Source organism: Vanessa tameamea, chromosome 8, assembly GCF_037043105.1.
Source record: "Vanessa tameamea isolate UH-Manoa-2023 chromosome 8, ilVanTame1 primary haplotype, whole genome shotgun sequence".
NCBI lineage: Eukaryota > Metazoa > Arthropoda > Insecta > Lepidoptera > Nymphalidae > Vanessa > Vanessa tameamea.
The window spans coordinates 12992532-13015675 of NC_087316.1; the positions used below are offsets into that span (position 1 = coordinate 12992532).

Genomic DNA, 23144 nt, shown 5'->3' on the forward strand with positions numbered 1-23144 from the left:
TAGATCAATTAGGAAATTAATTGAGTATTTTCTTTTATACAATGCCTTATGGTCAATTTTCATTTATTAATTTTCGCATTCTTAAATTCAATATTTTACTCGTAAATAGGCCTTTGATGGTAAGGTGAAAATGTATTTTATTTTTAATAGGACAACCAACACTTGATACAATATCACGTCAAAATAAAAAATTATAAATGAGCACAATTTTTTTTTTTTTTCGATTATATGTCTAAATCTTTTACTTGATTACTACGGTAATTACCTAATTAATTATTAGAACAGACAAAGTAAAAAATATTAAAGAAATTTAATCAAAGCAGCGAATGAAATATGTATTTATTATTATATTTTTAGTATTAATAATAACACAAAAATCCTTTTTATTTACAGGAAAATGAACATACGAAAAAAAAATACAAAGTTGAAGTAAATTTAACGCTATATTGTTACCTCTCGCCTTAACCTCCAGTTCAACGTACCATTACTTAAAACTTCCGTTATCCCGTCAAACACTCAAACTCCCGAGAAACGATAAAAAGGACGGATAATCACGATTATTAGCTAAGTTCTGCCTTTTGTTATATCGTAATCGAGAGGTCAGACTAGACCCTCCGCAATATATTGAACAATTTCAATTATCGACTTAATCAAATATTGATATTTGCTTGTAGAAATGTAAATGATGCTTTCTGCATCCTGAGCTCTCTCATATTCAAATTTAAATAGTTTAACTGGTATTATTGTAAAATGTATTGTTTGTTTTTAAATTAACATGGTTATTTTTATTACTAACAGTATTTAAAACGGGATATTTACCATGTTTTTTATTTTTATTTGGTGGAGCTCGATATTTCGACATTATCTACGAATGTCTTGTTCACGAGTAAATACTGTTAGTATTGTTTGTTATTCTGATAAAGAGTATGTAGCACTATATAATGACGCTTCTCTTCATGGTATAAAACAAAATCGCTTCCCGCCGTCTGCACGCTTAGATATTTTTAACTATACAACGGATTTTAAAGCGGTTTCCATCAACAAACGCAATGATTAAAGAGGAAGGTTTATATTATAATAGTAAAGCTAAGAATTTCAACTTGGAGAGATTTTTCAGCTGGAAAATTTCCGTTATCCCTTACACCTTACGCCTTATTGTAACCATATGAAGCCGGGAAGGGTAGCTAGTGATGTAATTTTAAAAATTAATTATATTTAGTATACATATATATAACGATATTGGATGAAGTTTGTGTGGACGAGAAGTTATGTGAAATTTTAACTGGATGAAGCCTGAGATACCTGCGTTTGATATCTCTGTGGTCCTGTCAGATAATCGTTCCATTAGATCAAACGTGCGAGAGAATAGAATGTGCATCTGTGCATTTGCGCACACTCTCGTACACACTGATGTCAATTGTAGCTAATCCGTGACAATAACTAACGTTATCGATTAAGATACTTCAAAAGCTTATATTTACCAACAAAACAAGCACATAAAACGCTAGATAGATAGATATCTAGCATTATATCACACACGCTTTAAAAACCACAAGATCTTTAAAATACAATTACCACAGATTGTCTAGATCTACTAGAATCGGCAGCAAAGTGACCCAATCGGCTAATGGTTCCCGTAGTGAATGCCGCTAGCCAATGAATAATGCAGCTTTGTGCAGGCTGCGCCGCCTATGGAGGCGGTACGGACCGATGCTTCTAATTTGTGGACGGCGTTCGTTCGTTATTCAAAAGCCGTTAGTTTTAGCATAACAGCCAATAAAAATACTCTATTATTAAAACAATTCTCTCTCGAAAGGCAATAAATTACAAATTTACAAGCGATATCAATTTATAAGACAAAATCGTGAAATTGATTTAATTTATTATATTTTCCTTATCAATGGCAAAAAATACGAAAGTAACCGTTCGGTTTTTTTATTTTATTAAAAACATAAAAAAACAACTGGATTCTCTCGCTTTGACCAGGATTCTGCACTTCAGCTTGTCAAATAATATCGACTAATCCATTAATGGTCCCTTGCCTGAGCTTTGATAATATTCTCAGAGCTCCTGCTGGCTTAGATACCTTAGATTCTGCATTTACGTGATCTTTATTAAGAGAAAATAACTTATGTATCCCCTTTCGTATTTATTTTTAAATGTGATAAAGATTATTCAAGTAAGATTATGGGATTACCGATATTGATAACGAATGTAAACATCATAAGAAGCCTGCATGGGGCAGAATGAAATCATGTCTCATGTGCCCCATGAACCAACTCGAATTGGAATTCCAAATCTTACTTTCAGGGTGAGCGTGAGATAGGTGAGCCGAACAACATTGTACTTTACAACTTTTATGTTACAATCAGTCTTTCCTAATCAGATTTTTTAACATACCTTTGACATAAGTAAGGTAAGGTTAGGAATAAATCAATAAACGTGTAATGTGTGAAATTTTGAATGAATGGAACCTTTGTTAGCTATGGAACCTTGTCTAAGACACAAGTGAAAGTAGTAAATGTTAAAGACAAGTAAATATACCATTGATGGGCATTCTATCCTTTTGAGTAGAAGTTTTGGAGCTTCCACTACACTTCTTCAAAGCTGGTTGAATACACGAGTGATTCTTTTTTATTCTACATATGCAGTTTTCCTCACGATGTTTTCACAAATCACAATAATGGTAATCACAAAAATTAGACTTATAAAAATTCAGTTATGTTTGCTAAGATCTTGTAATCTTCGACAACGATCCACATTTTATAATCACTGAACCATGACGTACCTATCAACTAAAGTCAAAAGTAATCTTTAGAGGAATAGAATTCCGAGTATAACATGCTAGTTTCAGGTTCCTACTTGAAAAAACGTCAATTCCAATGAAGGCTATTCTTAGACACAGGTCGTAGAAACATAATTAGTTCATTCGTCTACATTACTCGAGCTGAAGGTACAGTCGTGTCAAAGGCTTTGAAACTATAAAATTCTCTTTTATTTGCTTACTTTTGTTTTAGCGTGCTTAAATTTACATCACGCTTTAGAAGAAGAGTCGAATTTAAATTACAAGAGCCTTGGACGTTTATGAATTTTTTTTTACTTAAGTTTGATGTTCCTTTCAAAATTTCTTCTTTGTTATTTATACAGCATATTCAAGAATTATTGTTAATTTGGATATAAATTTTAATATTTTTATAGTTCGAATATTCATATTTTATACTTTAATCTGGCGAAGATTTAAGAGGTGACGAATGTCCATTAAAGACTTTATTTTTATTTCGTATTTTAATACAATATACATCAATTATAAAATGATCACATAATAATGTCATGTACATCAATCAACCAATCCAATGTTTCAATCATATTTCATTCTTTACAAAATAAAGTATTACACAATTATTTATATTTACTCGACTATTTATGTAACCAAATCGAAAAAAAAGCATGACGTCATGTCTTTCAACTCGGTACATTTATAAGGTATAACATAGATTACACGTCCGAGACCCACTTTTAATATATTAGTTTTAATTCTAATCAAAATATACTATCGAGTACACTTTTGAATCGTCATTTAAAAAAAATGAAAATTAAACTTAGTAAACTCTATGGGAGCGTTCAAGTATTACGTAACGCAATTTTTGAAGATTTTTGACACCCCCTCCTCCCCGTTGTAACGCACCGTAACGTTTTTCTGTACCCCCCTACCCCTCTCTAAACGTTACGTAACACTTAAGTGACCATTTTTACCCTAAAGTCGCAAAAAGTTATATTTTAGTTATTACCTTGGTATATTTTTAATTGAATTTGCGGTAATAATACGAAATAATACAAGAATTTTTTATTCCACAAAACCTGCGTATTTTGTTTATTTTTATACATTTTTGGCTTAACACATAATCGTTTTCGTCCTTCATTCTCCTATTTTAGCTTTTTTTACTAATACTCTTAAAATAAAATAACATTTTTATTTTAACCTTTACGAACCTTTACTTTTAAAAACCCAACTGAAATTAAACATTTTACTCGAAATAAAATCGTATTCTTAACAAAATTAAAAAATAATCAACTACTAACCAAGCATCTAAGTAGGTATATAAAAACAATATGATTGAAATTACTGCTGCTCTGTCCACGGGTTTGCTAGCCACTCAGATTCTTTCATCACTGCCACCTGGCGTGTAGACGAAGACGGTTCTGGAATTGTTAAGCCACTTGCATCAAATTCGTCTTCGTCGAGCCAGTCAGTATCCTCAGACGATGTTTCATAACGATGCACAATGCAGAGAAGCTCATTCGCCCCTCTGCTAGCAAGGCGCTGCGGCCGTACTCGTTTCACAATGGTCATGGCAGACAGTCTTGCCATGCACGTAACGACAATGCATTTGAATGCTCTTGTGAGATGTGAAATAGATCCCACAGGTTGGACAAAAATGACGACCAGACTAATACAATCCAGGGATTCCCCGTAAAACGTAAATGAAAATGGTTGCCAATTTGGAAGTTTTGATTCCCTAATTTTTTATTTAAAAAAAAAACAATGTTACGTAACGTGTTGTAAGAAAGACCCCCTCCCGCCCGTGTAACGCATCGTAACGTTTTACGAGACACCCCCTCCCCCCAAATTGCGTTACGTAATACTTGAACGCCCCCTATCGAGAAGAACCGACTAAACACTCTGTGTAACTACTGAAAATTAAATTACATTAGTAATTCAATACAATTAATTTAGTATCTATTTATTTACTCTAGATGTAAAACGACGAATACTTACACTTTTGATCATTGTATGAACGTACATATTTATTAAATTGTCCTTAACGCCTGATTTATATTTATTCATTAGCAATGCACAGAACAATAACAAAAATATCATTTGTACATCATAATTGTAATTTCGAAACATATTATCACTGATAATTATCATTTGAGTTAAATACATTGATAATTATCAAATGTAATAAATCCATGCTGAAGGAATTTTATTCGTCCATTCAGAATTATAATTGACTCATATGGAAGAATGCTCGTAATTTAATTAATATTACAAAAGTTAAACAAAAATTAAATTAAAATAATGTATGTACTACTGTGATATTATAAGTATATGATCACGAGATGATACCCGTCTAAATGCCACCGGCCTTACAGAAACTAACCAAATAGTACGGGAGAATTCTCAATATCTATTTTTGTTTAATTGACAAGCGTGCGAATGTGCCACACATTGGCAGTGTCAAAAATATTAACCACTACCAACATCGCCAACACGTCACCAACGTTTGGAACACTGGGTCAATTACCCGGTTTTAAACTGGAACATAATAACACAAAGTATTGGTATTTGACGATGGAATATCTGATGATGAATACCTTTCTCTTATAATTCGATGGGATGGGAAATAGACATGATGGGACAAATAGGATTGCAACCTTTCTGAAGCACCGTAGAGTGCCATTAATTATATAATTCAGTTTAAGAACAACCTCATAGCGTTGGATAGTCCGACTCGGAATTTTCTCCATGGATATCGGGATTTATATCCCGGCCAGTCTTATAAGCTAACAACTATAAAAATGAAATAGTAATTAGTATACTAAATACTAATTGTCGGCCGCGGCTTTGCTCCCATTTTAGGGGTATATTCGCTTCGAGTGCTATGCATAAAATGTTTGGCCGTTAAAGAGGCAACAGAAACAAACAGAATCACCTTCTTATTTATAATATTAGTATATATTATAAAAGTTAAGTTGTAAAAGAGATTAATTTATGTTTGCTTCAATATACACATTTAAAATAAATAATGTTTGATTTGTTCAAAAATATCATGAGATTAATTTTAATACCTTTTTACATTTAATAGAATTATTTAAATACGATTTTTGTGCAAAAGCCGTATCTTGGGCAGAACTTCTCAGTAGTGTGTAAAGGAAACGGTAACGTATCGGTAACGCTTCTTCACAGCGGCTTTAATCCGCTAATTCTCACAAATCACGTGATTTCTACTAAATACACGAGTTTCTTCATAGAGTTTTCTATAGATATAAATAATTCCAAGTGAAAAAATTTTTGGTTTTCAAATATTTCAAATCAAGTTTTCACAAAGGTAAATATACACACATACATTCAACAAGCAGCTAATTTTGTTCATGTTTATTATATAGTGAACATAAAAGGTATATTAAAGGTGCAGTTACCCTTAGAAATAATTTAAATCAGGATATATTGTAAACTACTGTGAAAAAAAATTTTCGTTGTTTAAATTTCGAAATAAGTTTCACATTAAGGCATTATATCATCCCTTAAATAACAAATTTATCAAAATTGCTACAATCAACAAAGTATCAACGGAATATAAATTCAAAACTTTCTCTGTAAACAAATTCTAAACTCCAACTGTGTCTTGTGGTCTTAAAGAAATATACATTCTCACCAAAATCCTCGAGCAAATGAAGCTTATTATTACACGAACGACCAAAATATACCGCCATCTCTATCTATTCTACTATAACAAGCTATCTTCATCCTTGTCACGCCCAGTTAAGGCAAGACAAGAATGTAGGTAAACCTTCTAAGTTGTTTATGGCTTAAGGCTCTGTAAACTCTTATATTGAATTATGCAAATCTAGTCAAAGATGACGGATTGTTTACAAACTGCAAGCTACATGTTCCAACGAATGTTCCTCGTATTCGGATCTTGATGAATATTTTGGTGGGTTAATATTGTATCACTTGTGTGCTACTGGAGTTTGAGAATGTTGAAACTCGAAAGTGGAAATAATACCAGCCTTACAGTAAAAGTATTTCAAAACAACAAGTAGATTTGAAAAATGTTTCTATTAATTAATATAAAAATTTTAAGTATGATAAAAATTTCAATATTTTAACATCCCTTACGCTTATTTTTGATAGATTATGTAGATCCAGAAAATTAAATTGTCTATGCTAAATGAAGAACGGCTTATATAATATTTTGTGATGAGAAAACGAGACAAAAGATCAGTTTGACATTAATGTAGTTACATATAGAACACTATATAGGTATACACATTAAATAATGGAAATGAAAGAGGTAGAAGATGAGCAAAAGTTGCGAAAGAACTTTGAGCACAACTCGAACAAACTAAAAAGTATCAAAGAGAACCCTTTTAAAAGTCAATAAAGATTAAGTAATGAGAGCTAAGAAATATAAAAACGCAATGAATTCCATTAATCGGATTAATATCGTTATATGATGTTTGTCAGCGCTCATTACGGCGTATCCGGAGAAGCAGAACTGTTATTAAGGATTAAAATTTAATAATCACATCAAAGGGAAAACGCCGACTCGCTAATTGCGAGGACGTTTTATAGATGTTACGTTTCGGCTGTCTGATTATGTTACTAGTGTTTTATTAAATAGGGACTTTTAATAAATTATATATGAAATTGACAATTTATATATACCGTTTTCGTTCTAAATTTAAATGTCGGTTTTATTTATTGATTCGTCAATTTAACGGTTTATTATAAGCGGAGCAAAAGTAAAATGACAAGCTGGGTTAAAGTTTTTTTTTTATGATATATGTAGGCGAACGAGACAATGGACCAGTTGCTGGTAAGTGGTCACCACCGCCCAGAGACAATAGCGGTGTAAGAAATATTAACAATGTCTTACATCATACGCCACCAACCTTGGGAACTAAGATGTTATGTCCCTTGTGCCTAAGCTGTTTGCCTAAACTAACCTACGCAGATGGGCTTATTAAATGCCAAACAGCAATGTTTGCTATTATTTTGTTCTGCTTCGTAAGGTTAGTGATCCAGTGTAACTAAAGACACAGGATACATAACATATTAGCTTCCACGGCCTGTGACGCATTGCCGATGTAAGGACTGGTTAATATTTCTTGCTGGACCAATGGCTATGGGCAGTGGTGATCAACTCCCATCAAGCCCATATGGCCTACATCTATATATATATATATATATAAATCTTCTGTATGTGTATATATAACTGAATTTTTCCGAAATAGCTGGACCAATTTCGATTTTCGTGTAATTGATTGCGGCTCTGGGTGATTTAGATTGGATCTCGTAAGTTGCGCTGCGAGCGGAAAGTAAATAAAATTATTATTCCACCTGGAACATGCGTGACGAGCAGGCAATTAATTTTAAAAAAAAAATTTCGTTGTGAACTCATACAATTAGTTTTTTATTTCATGAACATATATGGGTGTTTATTACTAAGTTTTCCGAATGTAATATCGAAAATTAGTTCTTGAACAAACATCTTGTCGTCAATGAGAATGGTCAATATTTTAAATGTCCGTTGCATAAACGAATCAAAATCCTTGTTCCAATAATATCCGCTCAGTAATCCCACTCTCTGTATCGCTTGGATATTTGACGAATCAATTATCTTCCTATATATAGTTCTACGATTATCAAAAGGAAACCTCTCTGTTACTAAAAGGGCGTCCAGGGGGTCAACGAACTGACAGAGTTTTATCCGCTCAACTGTCATCGCGACCAATCGTGATACAAATGTTTACTTTATCTAAAAGCATTCGTTATTTGCCTCCGCAATCACAAGCGAGAGATCTGTTCGTGATTAAGTGGACCACTATGTTACATAACATACAGTTTTGGTGCAACTATGTCTTACTAATAAAGAAATCTACCAAATGACAAACATCGGTAAGGTTAATAATCACTGCAACTAAATGCTGCAATGTTATCAAACTAGTTTTCGCCTGCGCGTAGTTCACGTGAGAAGGAAGAGGATACTATGAATGTGTGATGATGGGTACCCCATGTCTTTTTCTGTAAAGTAATACTCCCTAACATGTATGCAAAATTTCATTACGATCCGTTGAGTAATTAAAGATAAAATGGTATTGTAATGGATTGTATTGGAAAATGCACCGACTGGTGATAAATGGATCATCACCGTAAAAACTGGCACTGTATAGAATATTGACCATACATTATAACGTTTATGCGCCACGAACTTTCCGAAAAAATATGTAACGTCCTTTGTAGTTGTAATTACACTGGAACACAAAGATACTCCGTATTTTTTGATGGTAGCATATGCGTTGAGTATGTCGTAACTGCCCACCTAATCATTACATACATCATCACCTACCTGATACAAGATTATTTTTTTATTAATAATGTTAATGCGGGTTTTCTCTATTCATTATTTTAATACAAAAGTTATTTTTAAAAAGTCACAGACATGAGGTACCGTTCCCAGTAGCCCACGCCTCATTGGACACTGACAGTGTGGATATAATGATGACGATAATATTATCTCGCTTGCGATAAATTTCAGTAATTAAACTTAGTCTGCTGTAATGGTCGCTGCTGATGATCATAAGATTACACCTAATAACGTGACCAACGGGGAATTTTCTAAAGAGAAGGAAAATACATTTTCGGAAGTACGCGGACATAATACTGTGGATTTCTGTGTTCAGAAAATTGAGAAAGTAACTAACAATGTAAGTAATCAAATAAAAAAATATGTTATGATTATTATTTAGTTGGCTGAATAAACAAAAGAATTATATAAACATTTAGTTAAGAAAAAAAATACATATGATGTTTTATTGCGCTAAGACACACAAGCACGACAAGTCGATAATACACACTCAATTCAAACACACACAACAACACAAACGGATTCTGAGGACATAAGAAGTTGAGTTTTATTAAAATTGTAACCAATATATGAACTTATAGAATTTATCAGAAATACAAAATGACAAAGTCACGTGAACAAATTTATTGTAGGACTAATGAACCTTAGAACAGAGCCAGCAGAACTAAAAGAGAAAAAACTGGGTAACTGACTTCAAAGATAAAAAATACTATAAGAATGAACGTATAATATTTGCTAGACGTCCATAGAAAATTTTATTTCTCAAATGATTTTAATTAATTTATAAGCAAAACATACATTAGATATAATTAGTTCGATCGGCTATAAATACACGCTCCTGTGATGTAACTAAGGTATAGTGTGCCGTACCTTGCACAAGATCTATATCTAAAGCAATCTGATTGCCTCATAGATCAGGGCTAGTTTATACGGCTATGGATTCCGAGGTTCTGAGTTCAGTCGGGAAAGAGGAACATACGAGCGTTCCCTTATGAAACATTTTATTGGTTAGTGGAAAAACCTGTTAATGTTTATACTCCTGTGCTTTGGATAGGACGTAAATTCCTTAGATTGCCATCCACTCCGACTATGAGAGTGAAGGAATAAAAAGGAAATCTCTATATCACTTGCGTCGTATAAAATCACATGCGTTATTGTATAATACATTCGTTTGACAACAACAAAATTTTGACAAGAGAACATTAGTCTTTCCGTCAGGGAAGGTACCAATATCACAATTTAAACTGCCTAATAATCTTACCTATAAAAGTCTAAATACATTTCACAAGTGGTAGAGCATCGTCGCAGACTCATCTGGACAGGTATAACGAATAAATGCTACCGACAAACAGCAATACCTTTTATTGCTGTGCTCCTATTGAAAAGGTTATCGATGTTTAATAACAGCAACAAATAACATATTCTTAATTGCCATGTTCATTAATTACGAAACAGTGTGTATGGCATATTAACTCATCAATTGCCTTTGCGTAATAATTAAAAATAATAATGCCACATAAAGTCCACTCGGGTAGAGAAGCGAAAAGTAAATTTAAATAAGAACAGAGAAGTTCATAACAAACACATTAAAACAATACCTTAAAGCAACTACAGACAATAAAAGCAGATCCCAAGTCCCATTCTGCGGACCGACGATTGATGGTAGACTTATTTATTTAGAATTCCTTTTGTCGGAACACCTGAGGATAATTAATTCACCGGCAGACATTTATTGATAGCGGGTAGTGAGAGCTCACCTAACAGGGTCTAACACGAAGGATTAGATATGTATATACAGTAGGTATTCTATGCATTTTCTATAAGTAACCTGTTATTTGCGGCTACGGTGGAAAAATATTGATATTTATTTTGTAAAGTTTGTAGAAAACACAAATATTGAAAGAGATTTGTAACAAAAAAAAAAAACAATTTCAATGACATATCGCAGCAATCGCGGTTGATGTGTTGTCATTTATGGAAGAGTCCTGTCATCTGTCGCTGAAATACATCATCAGCTCTTTACGAAAAACAAATGGAACCATTTCAGATAAACCTCTTTCGAACAAAATAATGTTTGCAAATCGACCTGTCTATGACGGTTGCCCGAATTTAGAAAAAATATATAGTCATCCAAATTCCTTGTCTTTTTTATGTCGGTTAATAGCAGAGTTCAATTCGGTACTGAAAGATGATAAATTATTTTTTTGGAACGAAGTTCTTACAGTAGAGTGAAATAGCAGAACTCATCACGTAAATAAAAAGTTTCTATTATATACGGCATTATTTAAACTTAATATTTTTTAATTTCTCATAATTCAATTCGTGTCTATTATCTATCGAATCTATTATTTAATACATGATAAACCACATTTCTCACGACACTTCTTCTTTTTTGGTGACAGAAGCATTTCAATCAGTCATTACATATGGTACAATTTAATATAGGCCATCTGATGGTAAGTGGTCACAGCTGCCAATTAGGGTTGTTAGAAATATTAACCATCCCTTACATCAGTACTGCGCCACCAGCCTTGGTATTTAATAAGTTATGTAGTTACACTGGTTCACTCACCCTTGAAAACGGAACAATACGAAGTATTGCTGCTTGGCGGTAGAATATCTGATGAGTTGTTGGTACCTGCCCAGACGGGAACGAAGACTTAAGTGAATGATAATAGCTCAAAGATACAATATAGTCAGAAACTACGCGCATACGTGTGTAGTACATGGTGACTTTATTGCACAAAGTCAAACAAACCCGTCTGAGCAGGTACTAATTTATCAAATATTTTATCGCAAAATAGCAATAAATTGTATTTATTCGAGTAATTAGGATGTCACAGCCCCAACCTTCGGGGATTTAAAGATAGGGTGTAATCCTGGGGCTGACGACGCGGGCGGTGGGGGCCTTACGTGTGACATTTCAGACGTTTCTAAGGAGGACGGTAACCGGGGCGACCTCACGTTATTGTACGTACTAGGAAGAAGTGTGGAGGTATAAGACCACCTTTACCATCCGAGGAGAGCACAATAAAGACTACTCCCTACTCTTACCCAGTCTCGATGCTGCTACTGCGAATTTATCGGGGAATATCTCGAACCCACAACCCTTGCAAACAAAATTGCAACTGGCCTAAAACGGCATTATAATATACATATTATATTTTCGCTGTATTCCAAACAGCCCACGATAAATTGTTTTGTAGTATCTCCATTAACATTTAACACTAAACATTCTTGTGCCGGTCTATTGAGCCCCATATAAATATATGTTCATTTAGACCCGCTTATTGGGATTGCGAAACATTGTATCGACTTCATTCGAGAATACGGTATTTTAATTAAAATTAATTACGTTGTAACTGCTGTGATGTGTAGTTCGACCTTATGTTCATTATGAAACAATTTTGTCTGTGGTTACAGGGTATTTTGTAATATCATGTCTCATTTTGTTACAAAAACATATAAGTATTTATAATAAGACAAAATACTACCTTATATAACCGTTTATTACCTACCAAATATCACAAATTTCATTCATAATCTAAGCATAGGCTGTAAAATGAAACGTGCTTCCCAGAATCGTTAACAGATGGCGCTGACCGCAGTAACTGTAAACGAACGGATATTGCGTTTGACCCGGCACTATCGATTGACACGAACCCCGTACTCTGAATAGCTTAGAATCATCCCAACTATTTGTAAACAAAGTGTTTTGATCACGTGCTTCGATATTGCCACCTGCTATCGATAACAGCGCTTACACAAACATCGATAAAGAGTATTATTTTATAACTGTACTTATAATATCGAATGGAAGTGAATACGTAAATATATGCTGTTTTTTGATTGAGTAAGATTGTTATACACATTTGTTACGTGACCTGTCAACGGACGCTGACCACTGGATCTATAAACGACCTCGTGTCGGTATGACGCGTAATCAACAGCTTCGGATACATAACGCTCTCTGTGTAAACAAAATCTATGATCTACATGTCTCATCTGATACGTCTGTTTACAAAGATTGATACGGTTTGATTACTTTATCTTACGAATAACAAGTTATTAGTTAGACCGATAATATTGTTACATTCCTGAAATACTGTGTATCATCCACAGAATAAGGTTCGTCTCTAGAATAATAAAAAAACGAATAAAAAAAACTATTCTAAGCAATATTATAAAGATGACTATAACGCAGTTAATATTCATTAATTTTTAAAACTGGCTATCTAATTTTGTAAATAAATAATTCGTTTTTTAGCTACTAAAATACTAAGTAAAGAGTTCGCACTACGTTTCTAACGGTTGAAAATATAATTAAATCTTGCAAAAGAACGATAAGTGCTTATGTTAAATATAAGAGTCAATGAAATAATTTTATTTTTTTTTAAATATTTAATTCATTTTTTTTTATTCAAAGGACTGAGTCAATGAGATGACTACGTAGTCCTCGTAAGGCAATACAAAAATAAAACTGCAATATACTGATATGTTGAAACACAATTTTCGTAATTATTTTAAAATGTGTTATTGATTATCTGGAAAATGTCCCGACTCTAATTTTAAAGAGAACGATGGGAGCTTGTTCGACCAGGCTGCCCCAGTGAGAGTCGATGGATGCAACATAATATTATTCGACACATTCATTAATTTTTAAACACCCTCCTGACCAATTTCGCCAACGTATGGCAATCTCATGGGGGTCTTGTTAGCTACGTATGACTACGTATATTTAGTTAGTCAAACAAGTGTGGACTCAAACACAGGTGCTCTCTGTATTCACGCACTCTCTTAATCCGATGAGACACAACCGGAGAGTTCAGACAGAGTTCGTTTTCGTTTCGTTCGAAGGACGGGGGAAAAACCTAGTAACGTTTTATTGGCTCGACCTGGGTTTTGAATCCAGGACCTTGGGAACTGTGGCCTTATATCTGGTCACCTATCTTGAAACGAATAACGTACATAAAAACCAGTTCTGATCTGGGTTTGAAACCGTAATATTCGTTTAAGATTCTTGTACATCTCGACTGCTAATGGTATATATAGATTACTAGCTGTGCCCGCGACTTCGTGCGCGTTTGAATTTAATATAAAAGTTATTTGTTGTAGCCTAAGTTACTCCTGATTACATCATCCATCTGCCAGTGAAATTCCCGTCAAAATCAGTCCAACCGTTCCAGAGATTAGCCGGACTAAACAGACAGACAAAAATGGAAAAAATGTTATTTTCGTACACACATAGTATGCATTTAGTAAAAAGCGGTGATTTTAATATTACAAACAGACAGTCCAATTTTATTATACGTATAGATTGTATGTAAAATGGAATTGTTTGTTGTTTTTGTGAATTTTATTCATAAATTATAAGTTACCGTTTCGTTGTTTTGTTTGATTGTTATTATTGCAGCTCGGGAACTTTGTTACAATAATACTGGCGCCGAAGTAGGTTAAGTTTGTTTTGCCAACTTCAACTCGCTAAGAGATTCTTGAAATATATATAAATTACAGTTTAAAATTTTAAAAGCCGAAAACAGTTTACAGGTATCGTGAAATTTCTAGTGAAAACTTAAGGATAAGCTGATTGTAAACTTTTCGCGCAAAATTTCGTAGTATTTTATGCACTCGAAAGTATATTAACACTATTGCGGGAAAAGTAACTCTGAATTATTATCAACGAGTTAACAAAGTAACGTTTAGAAAACCAATTCCAAACAAATATGAATATACACGATTCTCTGAGAAATAATCAGATTCAGTGACATTTTTTTTTTATGAACTCGAGAATGTATAAAGTAACTTTTTAACTTGTTACTCGACTGCATAGAGTGAGTAACCATTTTGTGGGGCAATGTATACAGTTCTACAACAGGATCCCAGAAAGCGTTCAAAATGCATCTGTTGCTATTTAAAAAATATATATTATAAAAAAAAAACCTGCTCGGTTTCTTTTGCCGGTTCTTCTCAGGTCAGATTATTTTCTTATCCGAACCGGTGGTAGAGTTTAATTTGACAATCAATAAGTAAGTGTAATGTTTCTATATTGAATAAAATAAAAAGGAATTTGATTGATTTGAAATAAAAAAAAACTCCCGACTCCGCAATTCAACACATCTGCATCTTGCCTTAGGGTCAATATTGGTATCTATAATAAGGGTCATTCATCATATTTTATGTTATTTAAATGTTTATATATAATGAGAATAGGATAGAGCGCGGAGTTCGCATCAGTTAATATGTAATTAACGGACATAGATATTTAATTCCTATATCCGATTTAATTATACAGAGCGCCACCAAATACAATTACTCAAATAATCACTCAAGGTGCGGAAGAATTAGATCAATAACCGACGGTCCCTAGAGCCTCGGTTAACCCTTCATTGACGAGGGTCCTTTGAGAAATGAATAATGTTATCGGTGACGCAAGGCCGTCTCTATTATTGTAGATATAGAAATTACTGGAAACAGGCTAATTATATACTGGGAACACAACTCTTGAGTGCCGGTTGATTGGAATAGCAGGTATACGAACTAATGGTACGTTATGGGGTTTTTCCTCCGTCCTTAAAATTAACTGAGTCTGAACTCTTTCCGATATAACATTTTTAAACATTAGAAAAAAAATTTTGTTAGTAAGCGAATAAGCCTATTTTATAGTCTATTCTAATCACGAGATGACGAAAGCTAAATAAACTACATTTGATACTGAATTGACGCGATATCATTGGTCGAGAGTTTGAATAATAATTAATCCATGGTATTCATTGTGGATTTAGGAAAAAAATTCGTTTTGAACGTCGATGAAGCTATTATAGGGTTTTTGAAAGTAAAATTTTTATTTAAGCAAATATAGTAGATAGGTAGCTAATATTAAATAAATATGATATATAAATCAAGAAATGTTTAGTAGTTCAGCTGAGATATTATCAAATTGCATGGAATACTTAAATGTAAGGTTAGATTATTCTGTCTTTCTCCGCTTGTAATAGGCTATCTAGCAGCTAGGATAATGTTCATGTTATCGCCATTCAATATCAAATCTAAAACCACCCAAGCATCACATAGTAAACCACCCAGCAATGCTTAGTATTTTTGTATTTCGGCCTGTCTGGTGAGTGTAACTACAGATACAAGAAACATAACACTTAAAGTAAATACTGCTGATTTTTCAATTTCATAAAGAGTTTTTTTTTTTTAAATAATTACTGAGTATTTTGTTTCAAAACATGTCCACGTTAAAAATATCCACTCATTAAGTCTTCAATATATTGACTAAGTCATTATGTTTGAAAAGGGTTGCTACATACGGGTCGTTCCAAATCCCGACAACGGTTCGTACATATCGTGTATTTTCAATTATTTTCATGATTTTAGATAAAAAAAGGTTGTTTTTATGTACCTTTTCTATTGTTTTAATTTATTTTCTATCATAAATGTAACATTGACAAAAAATCATACATTCATATGAACAATTGCAGGAAAAATAAGCACGTCATTTATCCGAGTAACCTTATTTTAGTCGTACGAAATATATACGAGTTGTTAGTATATTATTTTTTGCAAGACAATAATGTGAAGCGACATGGCGCAGTGGTAACATATTAATAATAATAAATTTTACCAAAGGTTGCAGATTCAAATCCAGACAACAAATGTTTTTTCAAAAACTTTGTGTTATCGTGAGGAGCTGCATTAGAATGTATCCACTGCAATGGAGCAGCGTGGTGGGATAAGTTACAAGCCTTTATTTTGAAAAGAAAGGTCGTCTTTGCCTACAAATGGACCATTAATAGACTACTAATCTATTTAACATATTTACTTTTGATAATATTTGACTGCTGATGTTCTAGATTTTTATATTAATTTATTTTACCTATAAATTTTCAACTATAGAGTCGAAATGTATTGTGATTGCTACAATCGGACCTTCACTAAAAATACCGAAGCAATTTTCGTTCCGAGTTGTCAAATGCTATATCATAGACAATTAATTAGCAAGCTCAATAAATAAACATAAACACATATATTTATAGTCATAGTGAAAGTTATAAACTACGAAGAGGTTATGTTAATTGTATTAATAAGAACATTTTCTATTAGTCAGATTGTTTTTTTTTTTTTGTTTTAATAAATCAGTAAACGAACAAAAGTTTCTTTAATGTGGCAAATTAAAAAAAAATCGTTATACAAAATAATTCATCCGCGACTAAAACGCGGGAAATCTTAATAAAAACATTTGCACGAAATAAGTGGAGAAGTTTCGGGTAAGTTAGCTATTCGGCCATTCGCTAACGACTTGTTAGAGTTCGTTTTAATTATTAACAGTTTAATGGATTCTATGTTTAAAACCTATGTTAATTTCAAGTACAACACAGCCAGTGTTATACTTATAATATTTAGTTTTAAGTATCAAATGTTTCAATTTTTGATTGACTTGACTGTCAGAATAAGTACCATCAATTTACTGTATATCCCACCGCCAAATACCAATAGTCAGTATTTTTCGTATTCTGATTTGAAAGATGAATGAGCCTACGGAGCTGCAGGCGCGAAGGACATGACTTCGACCTAAGGTTGGTGGCGCATTGCCTATGGGCTATAATGACTACGTATCAAGATTCCCCTTAGACCGTCCGCCTACCTAATTTATAAAAAAGCGAACAACTCGTCCGGAGAGGATGAATCAAAATCATGTTATTCTAATCTATGAAATCACCTGGTTGAATAAACTACTATTCAAGGGGAGAGAGGGCTTTTGCCCAGCGGGGGGATATTTACAACTTCTTTGTTACCTTTAGTAGTAAATCTAAAGAGAAATATCTAATTATTATTTACTTAATAAAATATTTTCATAGATTTTATCATCGATATGAATAACACATTAGCCACGCCTTCTCCTGAGGACACGTCATGATAAATCTTATTTCCAGCTGACACAACTATTTCCAATAATATATTGAGAGCCGAGATGGCCCAGTGGTTAGAATGCGTGCACTGTGCGTTTGACCGATTAAAGTTTGCACATATTATATATTTTTATTATTAATATTTACATATGCATGTACAGAGGCAGTACAACGTCGGCTGGCTAATGTACATAAATTATATATCTAAAACGTTTAATCGCCTGTTTGCTCAAGCGATAGGCAAGAATTGAAAATAATTTTAAAAGTAATAAGTATTATATTTTAAGCTATGCCATCGAATTTATTATTGAATTAAAATAATCTTACTATAGATAGATATTTGATATCTAAAATATATTAAAATTTCTGTCACGCCTACGTTGTATATTATATATATACATATATATTGCCCGGTCTTTGTTATGCAAATTCTATTGTAATCGACAATATATGACTGTTCGTTGGGTATTTATAGCGGACTAACGAGGCCAGGCAGACTTTGTCCTACTCGAACAAATTTATTTGGTTTTATTTTTTCCTCTGAATCCCTAATTATTTTTTGATAGTGAAAGTAGCTTAAGTTACTATTCTCAATAATAAATAAATAAATAAATATTGGACAACATCACATACATTACTCTGATCCCAATGTAAGTAGCTAAAGCACTTGTGTTATGGAAATCAGATGTAACGACGGTACCTCAAACACCCAGACCCAATACAACATAGAAAATGAACTTTTTCTACATCGACTCGGCCGGGAATCGAACCCGGGACCTCGGAGTGGCGTACCCATGAAAACCGGTGTACACACTACTCGGTCGTCAATCCTCTCAATATTAGCCATTTATCAATGAAAGTCTCGTCAAAATCGGTTTTACGTTTCGGAGATTACCCGAACCAACAAATAAATAGACAGACAAACAAATATTTAAAATAATGTTTTTAGTGTTTGGTAATCATGAAAATATCACGCATTTATAATTTATAATTGTATTGAAGTAACAAAATGTATGTCAAATGTTGTAAAAGAGTTACTTCTGAATTTCTTGCCGGTTATTTTTTGTAGAATCTACATTCCTTCACTGGCGTACTCAGAACACATAACTAAAGTTTAATCACAATCGGATGAATAATATAGAAACGCATAGAGTACTAACATCCATACAGTAATTTTCATTATTCAGAATAATATCAAACGCATTGTACGTCACAAATAATATTCCCGGTAGAGTACTGGTTTAAATTATAAAACGTATTATAAAATTTAAAAATAGAACACGCTTTAGACGTTTGGTTCGTATAGCTCAACTCTAAAGTGTTTGAATATTATTCAAAATATAGGTCACAATAATTTAGTTCAAAAAAGTGTCATCGCATGAGAATAATGGTACTCTCCTGCTATTTAAGAAGGAAATAGAGCGTAAGGCAGTCTTACGAGATCGTAGACACGTCTCAGAATTTCCATTTGCAATTGAGCCTTTAGAATACATGTTCTATCTACTATGAGACGAAGTTAATGTCCCACTGGGCAAATACCTAGAATTGAACAATATAAAGTTGTTCTACATGATAATTATTTAGTGCTTACTCACGTTGGATTCCTCAAACGTGGGCAATCCTCGCTTCAGAACGATATTCCACTGTGTTACCTCGACTCTTTTCAAATGTGTGATCCCAATTTTATGATACTCTGATGATGCAATTACAATTAAACTCGTTCTTAATGACAAAATCGTGTTAATATAGCTTTAATTTATATAAATAATGTCACCCCGACCAATTTTAGCCACAGTAGGGCATCAGAACTCTTCCCGAGACTTCTCAGACCTCAGGACATATTATAGTGCAATATATTATAGAGGTTCTATATTCCTCACTCTCATAATCCAATCGGCAGGAGTGAAGACGCAAGACTAGCGGCTTTAAGTGCTTTACGAGGCACACTTCAATTTCCAGCATCCGGACTGCTACTGAAAATTATTCGGAAGATAAACCCAATAAGTGTCTATCGGCCCAAGCTAGGATTTGAGCCTAAAACCTCCGGATTTGCAACCTTATATACATATATCCACTAAATAAGCAAAATAGTACATATCAATAATGACGACAATTCAAAACCACCTTGTCATAGCTAACAAAGTCACTACAAACATGACCTAAAAATATGTATGCAACTCTGGAGCTACTAACATTACAAATGAGAAATGAAACACGCTGTATAATTATAGACAATGACACGCCATATCAAATCAAATGTCACGCTATCACGCCAGACTCGTAAAACTAAAGCCTCGTGTTCGTGTAGATCACATGTACGCGTTTTCACGCCATTCTCGTCTTTATATCCTTTGGTGTAAGAGTGTCGTTCGTTTGACGTGTCACTCAAAGCATCTCTAATGAATTCTCCGCTGTTGTAAATGCAAAACGCGGAACAACAAGCCCGTGTTCTTAAAATTCAGTACAAACGCAATCAACTGTCGACTTTGTTTGTTTGTGGTGCGAGTGATAGGCGCGTGTTGACAAAAAAACGGAGAAATGTGAGCTTCAATTAGCGCTGAGCACTGATTTAAATAGTAACGAGTGATATTTAAAATTAATATATTTTTCTTAAGTTTTTATAATTTTCATTTCGGCTAAACAGAACTGGATTGAAATTTAAAACACATGCATATAATTATGATGAAATATACGTATTAATTACAAAGAATTTTCAATTTATTTTTTCGAGTTAAAAAATAACTTTTCAACGGTTATATTAAAATCTGGTGAAACGTGTAACAAAAACAATGTTCTAATTAAGTCTTCCGAGTCTTAAACATTTTGTTAATTGGATATTTAATTAAATAAACGTTGTATATCTTAAATTATGGGGTATCTATAGTTACAGTAATATTAATGTTAGCATTGTAGCAATGAACTATCGAATAAATGTAAATAACTTAATTTTTGGAATATTACTTTAAAAGTAAAGGAAAGATTATTTTTTAAGAAGATTCTTAAGTAAGAAGTAAGGTAACATTTCGCTGTGAAATGTTTCTTAAGTCTCTGGCAGGCCATAATTAAAGCCAACGCTTGGAGCGTATTCCAACAAGTTTCTCGACTGTGACACATACTTACAAGTTCTCATCTCATCTCATTTCTTAATTGATGGCAAACAAAATTCTACATGTATAAATATCAACAGAAAACTATTTCACCATAAAACAACAATGAATTAATTATTGACATGAAATCTCTGTGATGCTTTCGAAAATTAAAATCCACGTTCTCCGGTTTAGCTCCAAGTTTTTTATCCAATGATCCGTTTTATCCAGTGTAACTACAGGCACAAGGATCATAATATCTTAATTCCCAAGGTAGGTGGCGATGTAAGATTGATTAAATGATTAAAATTTCTTCGACATTGTCTTCATCCGGCTAAGCAAATTATCAAAAAATATTTCTCAAAAACAAGTATATGAAAATGTTAAATCATTGTTATAAAGCACTGAAGTCATTGAAATACCAAAACTCGAATAAAAAGATATTTTCATACAAAAGTAAAAATTTGTAGCGACATAAAATCAAATTTAGTACAAGCGACGAACCAAAACCGCTGCCGTTTCTAACTCACCCCTCACAGTTTTGATTGCGTCTGGACCCCATCAGATGCAGTCCGTAATGTAAAGAAGTTTTTATCCACTGTAACAAAGACTCCCTTTTGTATAAGAAACAAAGTTTGTATTTTGTATTTCCCTTTCAGCCGAGTAAATCGAGGCGATCTATATTTTAATGCAACGGCCTAGTCTAGATTAAAATGTTCAAAGAATGGATACTGGGAACATTTTTATATCGGAATAAAATATTCGTATGAGATATCACAATGGACTAGATTCATCTATGAGTCGTGAACTTGTATGATTCAAAGTCCAGATCAATCATGGCTGAATGGAAGCACGAAGGCTCTTACGGTTTATGTAAGTCTCGGCATCAAGACCCGACAGAAACGCGTTAATTGGAATGTTTTCTCCTTGAATTTAAATCACAAGTATCCGGTCAGTGTTCGAAATTCGACCGTAATCAAGAATATATAAGTAAAACATTTATGAAGTTACATGTTACGAATATTTTTTTTTTACTTTTATAGCACTATAACTAGCCAGTAATTACTTAAACAAAACAAAATATATGGTGGATCAAAAGAATCGAAAATAATACTGAACTGTTTGGCTGATATAGAAGATTAAATTTTCATCGTACATAAGCAATAACATAAATCAGCCATGGGGTCACGTCTACCCATAAACAATATAATATCGATATGAGCAGTCAGTATTATTACAAGCAGAATGAATGTAATGTCTCAGATTCTATGGCTGACAGGGTCTGAAGTGATTTATACTTACTGTGTTCGTATAGAGCAGGGATGACCACGTGAAATAAGGTGGCCCTTTAACCTGTCTGCCAGCTACTTATCCTGTAAGGGTTCTTAAATGATATATTTCTTTTTTTATTCACGAACACATAGTTTCATCTGGAACTAAAAATACAAGGTTCTGACCCAAACTCGACTCGACTAATGCCGAATTAAATTAAAAAAACATATATCGGACTTACATATACAATGTATCTGTTGATTTAGGTTGTTGCGCACATATTACATACATACAACTTTTCCGTGTAATTTACCAAGTCTTGTATTTAACAGTTGCAACGATGTTGTTGTGGAATGTTTTCCACATAGTCAGCTTAACATTACATATATATCTGCTAGTAGCTTTAAACGCTCCTCTAATTTTGAGAAGGTTTCATATTCCACTTCTTCTCATCCTCACGACTGGGCACGAGATTAGTTATTAATACGAATTAAGCCTGCCTGGGTTTGAACTGACGACCTCCGTGGTCGAGTAGTGTGTCCACCGGCTTTCACGGGTACGCCACTCCAGGATCCCGGGTTCGATTTCCGGCCGAGTCGATGTAGAAAAAGTTCATTAGTTTTCTATGTTATCTTGGGTCTGGGTGTTTGTGGTACCGTCGTTACTTCTGATTTACCTTAACACAAGTGCTTTAGCTACTTACATTGGGATCAGAGTAACGT

General features: G+C 33.4%; 1 protein-coding gene across 10 annotated transcripts in view; it reads right to left on the reverse strand.

The window, feature by feature from the left end:
• Nucleotides 1–23144, reverse strand: part of Mmd (mind-meld) — a 497564-nt gene that overhangs the window by 340308 nt on the left and 134112 nt on the right. The gene's annotated exons all lie outside the window — the stretch shown is intronic.